Below are 7836 nucleotides of genomic sequence, written 5' to 3'. Positions count from 1 at the left end.
TTTTTTATATTTATTTTTCTAATGTCTTTTGCCATTTTAGAATGGAGTTAATTCACTGTTTTCCAAATTGGAAAATTTTACTTCTTCTAAAAGAGGTTTTCCATATTTTCTTAATCCATTTAATCGTATGTAGAGACCAGGTAATTAATAAATAAAGGGGTGTTTTTAAAGTAATTATAATTTTTTTTGTAATATTTTTCTCTAAATTATCTTACTTTGTTCTTGGGTAAGTAAAGGTTTGAGAAAGTCACTTTCAAAATTTCAGAAGAAAAGTAGCAATAAAAACAATCAACATTTGGAGATGCAGGGGATCGAACCCTGTACCTCCCGCATGCAAAGCGGGCGCTCTACCATTTGAGCTACATCCCCGTTTGTTGTTATACTATGTTGTTAATTATATATTTTAAAAGTACTTATAGAAAGATATGAGTGAAACATATAATAAGCTTTTTGATAAACAGAATTTATAAAACTATTTTCTGTTGCACATATTTTTCTAAAATCAATTTTACGGTGATATAATATATTTGAATGTTTTTATTCTAAAATTTTAATATATTAAATACAGTATGTACAATAGGAAAATAAAAGCAACAAAAAAACCACATTAAAAATATTAATTTATTTTTAAAAGAGAGTTACATATAATTATTTATTTAATGTAATTAAGTTAATATATTTGTTTTAAATTTTATAACACTAAAAAAAACAATAAATAAGACAGAATATAGACTTTAAATTCTATCAAATATGCACCGTAGAAATCATACCACAAGAAATTATCTTCGGAATCTTAGTCAAGGACAACTTAATCACCTTAATCAATTGATGACATGTCTCTAGCTAAGGGACCTACAACCAGAGTTATGACTAGGAGGATACAAGAAAATTGAGCCTCCTTTGAGCATGACAAGCCTAAGCTAAAGTTCACCTTGGCTAAGATGATGTGAAAACCTAGTCTAGGACTCTATATATATTTGTAAATATTAGACTAGGATTTAATTTTGGGCTTTGTATTCTGGACCTAGTAGTATAGGGTTTTCTTTAGTCCATGTATTTGAGCCATGCTAGACTTGTGGGCCTAAAATGTGTTTTTGACCAAGAAGGGATGGGCTTAGGAGAGTGACACATAAGAATTAAGATTTTCTACCATAGTTGACACCAAACTTAGGAGAGACTGGCTTAACCTGATCTGACATGGCTTAGCATTTGACCTGAACTGATTGGTCTCAACCTTCTGCCTGGCCCAACTTGCCTTTTTGGACCTGTAGACTTTTTTTGTGCTAACCAATGAGCAAGTTCATAACTTAGGAAATTTCAATTTTCCTCTTTTTTGAGTAAGTTTAAAATTCTACTATTTTAGTTATTTGAAATACCTTCTTCAAATTCCTCAATTTCAATTTCCTTTTAATTTTCTCATCCAAAGACATCATTTTCCTTGAAAGAATTTCAAATTCTCTAAATAAATGAATTACCCTTTTGAATTGCCTAATACAAACACATCATAAAGATATAGAGTTGTCAAAACGGACTACTTGGCTCGGCCCGACCCAACCCACCACGGGTTGGTCACTTAGCGTCTGTTCGTTTTAGCGGATTAACTGTTGTCGAAGACAGATTTACATGCATGAAGATTGTTTGTTTCCCATGATTTGAAGAGATATGCCAGAACAAATTTAAAAGGGTGGATACAAATTTGATCTTCACAAAATGCACAAATAAGAGGGAGATATAAGGGATGTATTGTTCACATTATATGTTTGACCAAAATACCCTTTTTTTATAGTTGCATGCATAGTGAAAAAAATCTATTTCTTTCTTTTATATATGTATATATATAAATAATCAAAGTTTATTTTATTTTGTTTATATAAATAATATAACAAATTATTTTATTAATTTTTGTAATTTATTTCTTTAAAGTGTAGTATTAAATAAAAATAAAAATAAAAAGTTATAACTTGTACAAACACTAATTTATACTAATTATTACATAAAGGACAAAATGGTAATCTCTCACAAATTTTACTTTCAAATTCACTTACAACCACCTCTAAATCCCTTAAAAAAGTACTTTTTTTTCTTTTGTCCTAAAAAAACTAAATTATAATTGTGATCGAAATCTAAATAAACTTCAATACAATCCAAAATAATGTTCAACCCCAAATACAAACCAAAATCACAAAAATATTAGGTTTGCATTTGTCAACCTAATATGTTGGCTAAAAGAAAAACAGTCTAACCTAGCTCAAACACAAAAAAATTGTGTTCCTTTATTTGTGGGTGGGTTGGTGAGTCAACACGGTTCATGACGGGTTTAAACCTAATGAGTCGGATTTTTGGTGGGTCGAGTCAAAAATTAACCCGTACTAAAATTTGTAAAAGAAAATTCAATTCAACTTGATCCGAACCCGTGGTGGACCGGAGTGGCCCACGAGTTCTGACCTACTTTGACATCTCTATAAAGACATGTCTCATGTTGGAGTCGTCCATAAAGATAAGAGTAAATTTATTCTTGTTGAATGAATTATATTAGTGACTTGCATGCAAGGTACTCTTTCACTATGTCTATTTTTCACTACAAGTCTTGTATATATATTTTATATTTTGACAATATAATATTTTTTAACCAAGAGAAACTAATATTTTACTATTTTAAAAGTAAAAAAATATATATCTTTTACAACAAATGTATATAATATATTGTATAACTAATGATTAAATCAAAGATATAATTGGAGACTATTTGGTGTATTTTTTAATTTTCAATTGTATTCTCTTAATTATTATTTTTTAAATTTACACTACAAGAAAATAATCAATTACAAACCAATTTTAAAAACAAAAAATAGTTAGTTATTATAGTGACCAATTTAGATACCAATTTACAAAATTGGTTACTAAAATAGTCACTATTATAAAATATATATATATATATATATATATATATATATATATATATATATATATATATATATATATATATATATATATATAATTGGTCACTAAATTTGTCACTAAGTAATTAGATATTAATGTAGAAACCAACTCATTTTGGTAGCCAAAACATGGATAGCTAATGTTTAGTAAGCAATTTCCTTTGGTAGCTAAAACCATCGTAGGTAATTTTAAATACTAATTTAGTTACCAATTACAATTTCTTATTCATAATACTGTATGTTTTAGTAACCAATAACTTTTAGTTTTGTAAATTATTATCTAAATAAATTGATCACTATATTTACTAATAATTATTGGTCACTATTTATAAATTTTCTTGTTGTGTTAAATAATTATTCATAATAAAAACTTATTTTCTAATTTTTTTGAATTCAAATAATTACTTATTATAAAATAATTATTTAGTCTTTTATTATTTTAATAACTATTTTTTTAAATTAAAATAATTATTTGTAATATTATTTACACAATATTACTTATAATAGGTTTTATTTCAATAACTAAAATTTATTTTATCTATAACTATATTTATATCTGTATATCTATGATTATATTTTTTTTTTCAATTTTACTCTTCTAATTATTTTTAAAATTTAAATAATTTATAAATATTTAAAAAGTACCATTACATGATAGCACTTCACGCCAGTGTATATAAAAGGAATATAAACCGTTGAAATAAATAGTATGAAATGCCATATACATGTCACTACAAGAAAACATTAACAATAAAAGGGAGATTTCATGACAAATTTATTGCAAAAGCGTTGATAATAAAGTAAAAGGTTCATCGGAGAGATGAATATGTGCGAGGATTTCGGATTCTAATGTACTAACATTATTAATACATTACGTAATGTATTAACATTGTTCATCGATTGTTTAGAGATTACTTATAATGTACTAAAAAAAATAAGAACAAATTAATTCGAAAGTTAGACACGCATATCCATCACATGGTGGAACACAGTTTTCAGCTAAGGAAACAAATTTGAAAAATCTCGTGAGAATCTTAACTTTTATGAGGCTGGGTTTTTACGCCACTAGTAGTCCTACATTCCGTGTTGCTATATGTTATTTACTTTTTAATATTGGGTCCATTTATATTAATTAATAGGCCCTAACGTGATTCACTTCAATAATTTATGTAAGACCATTTTGGTACTATTATTCCATCATGTTACAAATAAAGTCAAAGTATTTAATTTGACTTAGTTGTATTTTTTTTTTCTCTTAAGAATTTTATAATCTTATGTATTTTATCTCAACCAAAATTTTATATGATAATCTCAACTTTATAAATGTCTTGACTTTTACCTCAATGCAAAATTAAGATATTTTTTTTTAATTTTGCAATTAAAATGATTTTTTAAAAGCTTTTTATTTAAATTATCACAACTAAAAGTTAAATAAATATTTAATTAGTAATTTGATATCGATATTTACGCTTATAATATATATATATATATATATATATATATATATATATATATATATATATATATATATATATATATATATTTTAATAGATGAATTTAAGTAATGTGGTTTAATTAGTCTTATCAACACAAAGACTATAAAATATTCTAAGATACATCTATTGGAACAAACATTCACATATTAACGGTAATTATGACAAATCTCGGTAGTTTGATATTCCTTAATACCAAATATTTACAAAATATTTGGTATATCGGGTAAGGTGTAACATTATTATTATTTATTCAAGATAAGTTATTATTTAATTGATATTGGTTAATATTACATTACCTTTTTTATCACATGAATTCAAGGTCCAAAAGGTCTTATAAATATATCTAGTATTCCTAATGAATACACACTCTCTCAAACTTATTTTCTCTTACTCTAAAGATTCAAACTCTCTTACTAACTTGAGCATTAGAGAGCCTTTTGTAGGTGGATCTTCCCTTGTGTTTTAGTCCTCAAGAGCATACACTAGGATTCTCCAATGGATATTCCCTATGTTCTAGCCCTCAGGAGCATACATTAAGATTCTCCAATCCACTTGAATCTTGCCACATGTACAAAGGTCCATGCTTCAGATCCTAGTAAGAACATTTGGTGTTCACCATGGCCCAAGTAAAACTTGTCCTGCCTCCACATCTTATGTGATCCTCACACATAGTTGTGATCATGTTAGTGTTCCCGATGATTTATCATATGACAATATATTAACATTTTAATTATAATTTAGGACACATTGTAATGAGGTTGCTTTTGTAGTAATTTAATTTATTACTAGAATCAAGCTAAAAGTTTCTTATAGAAATAGTTATCATTTTGTTAATATCTATTCAAATCTATTTGATTAATGTGTGGATGCATCTCGTTGTCAAAATGGAACCGACAGTAACACTGGTTTGTTTATTAAAGGTAATGCTTGTTGGTCTCTTGGCAAACATACCAAAAGTCAACTGTAGTATAATAATTTTTTAGTAAGAGTGTCGAACCCATAATTAATTATCTCAATCAACATATATATATACAAAAATTTTAATTTGATGGATCATCGGTAGTTAAACTAAATTGCATAAATAAAATACAGTAAAACAGAAAATTAGTTAAAAGATCAATAAAAGAAACTGGGATTGAATTTCATCTATCTCCCTTGTCTGTAATCTGGATGAATATAATACATAACATCTGAAAATACCAATATTGATGCACACTCAAAAATCATTTATACCGATCTCACGCGTATAAAATTCATAAGATTAGTTCCCTGAATATTGATTCCTCACATATTCAACAAACTATCCAGCATTAGGATCGAGTGTTAAAAGCAATTGATATATTGAGATCTATTCCTAGCATCACAGTATATCAAGTATCATTGTTCAAATCAGATTTTCAAAATACTATATATAAATATCACCAGATTACATCCAAGTTCGAGTAGATTACATTCAATCCCAAAGGAGAAGATTAGCCACTCATGGTAGCTATCAAATCCTAAGAACTAAAGAAGAAGAAGAAGAAATATGATCTGTGTTATGCTCCTGGTAGTAGCTCTGCAGCACGGATGCACTCCTCTTCCAAAATCTCTAGCTGTTTTTCACTTTCTGATTCAGGGAGTATTTATACTCCACGAAGGTCTCGCTCAAGCTACCCGAGTCTCGCTTGAGCGAGACAACATTCTTCATGCTAAAGAAAGCCCCTCGCTTGGGCGAGACGTGCTGAAGCCAATATCTCACTTAGGCGAGCAAGAGTACTTCGAGCTGAAGAAAGGATCTCGCTTAGGCGAGATTGGCAGCATCTGATCTCGCTTGGGCGAGAATGGCGGCAAGAGAGGGTGTCCACTGCATGAGCGCTCGCTTAAGCGAGGTCTTGCGTCGCTCGCTTAGGCGAGAATGACAGCAATGGCTTTAGCTTAGGCGAGCATGCTTTGGTTTTGAGCAACCCTGCAGAGTTTCTTTTCTGTTTCTTCATTTCTCCTTTCACTCTTCTTCTGTTCTTTCCTCCTTCGATTATAATTTACCTGAAAATTACACAAAATAGGATCAAATGATTTCTTTAAATCAAAACTTGGAAGCATGTGATTGAAACTTAGATTTAGGGAGAATCAATATGAAATGAACACAAATTAAAAGCATAAGTGCCAGATTTTATTATGAATCTTTATTGAATTTTTGCACTTATCAACTCCCCCAAACCTAGCATCTTGCTTGTCCTCAAGCAAAGTAACAAGATCAACAGCCATTCAAAACTAAAACTCTGAAATTGGTTATTGAGAAATCATTTTCACAGTTCCGTACTAGACAACTTTTGCATTCCAAACCACAGATTCAAAATCAGAAGCAAATGGTGAATCCAATTATCAAACAACAGTAGGATAAGAGTGCAACCAATTTTTCAGGAAAACTAATTGTAAGAACAAGTGATTCTAACCAAGGAAATTCTCTCTTAAATATCACAGGCATGTGTCTCTCTCATTTTCCACTGAATTTCAACAAATCAAAATTGCTAGTCATTTTCAATTTAACCACAAACACACAATCAACATGGATCTTAAGGTCTTTTCAAGGTTGTAATGAGGCTAGACTTTCAAGAATAATGGTTTTTCAAGATCACAAAAGCACAACTTAGAAAAGAGAGCATAGCTACAATTCAAACCCAATTTAAATTCTACTCTCCATTCCTCACAATTCAGACCTCAATACACCAAGTTTCTTTTTCATTCATAATTCACTCTTATCTCTTTTTGTTCTTTTCTTTTCTCTTTTTTTTTTATTATATATACATTCCTACACAATACTAAAGAGTGAATTATGATACTCAACCCTTTTCTTCCTTGAGTGCAATTCTACCAACCAATTACCCATACAGTTGAATAAAATGCACCTATGCTCTTTATCCCTAAGTGTGCAAAGGGAAAGGATAATAATTCAAATTAAGGTTAAGGTGCATAATTCAAACAATTAGGCTCAAATGGGCTATCAACAAGGATGATTATTTACAGGTTGGCTATTTGGCACTAAGTTATAAATTCAACAAAATTGCCTTAATCCTTTCCATGCTTCAAATGTGATGTTATCAAATGAAAACTCAATTAATATCAATTTGTCAACAAACAATGGAAACACTCAAGCTGTTTAAGGATTCACATACTCACTAGGTTTTCTGGTTTATTTCCTTGGTATCTCACTTGTTGTTACAACTGATTATCTTGACTAACAATCCAACACTAATATCCTAATCCTGTTTAATTATGAATTCAACCAAAATTTTCCTTTTTCACCTCTGTGTTCAGTTCACTCAGTTGTTCTAGACTCAGGATACTTACTGAAATCAGATTTCTCTTTAACCAATTTCCTCAAGAAAGATTTTCAAAATGATTCCCAAAAAATTTTAGTT

General features: G+C 29.0%; 1 non-coding gene across 1 annotated transcript; it reads right to left on the bottom strand.

The window, feature by feature from the left end:
• Window positions 1–296: 296 nt before the first annotated feature.
• Window positions 297–369, bottom strand: TRNAA-UGC. Its single transcript has one exon. It is a non-coding gene; the product is annotated as a tRNA-Ala (tRNA).
• Window positions 370–7836: the final 7467 nt, after the last annotated feature.

The sequence above is a fragment of the Vigna unguiculata genome, chromosome 9 (assembly GCF_004118075.2).
Source record: "Vigna unguiculata cultivar IT97K-499-35 chromosome 9, ASM411807v1, whole genome shotgun sequence".
Lineage (NCBI taxonomy): Eukaryota > Viridiplantae > Streptophyta > Magnoliopsida > Fabales > Fabaceae > Vigna > Vigna unguiculata.
Note: the sequence above shows the minus strand (reverse complement) of the source record. Positions and strands in the feature narration are given on the sequence as shown.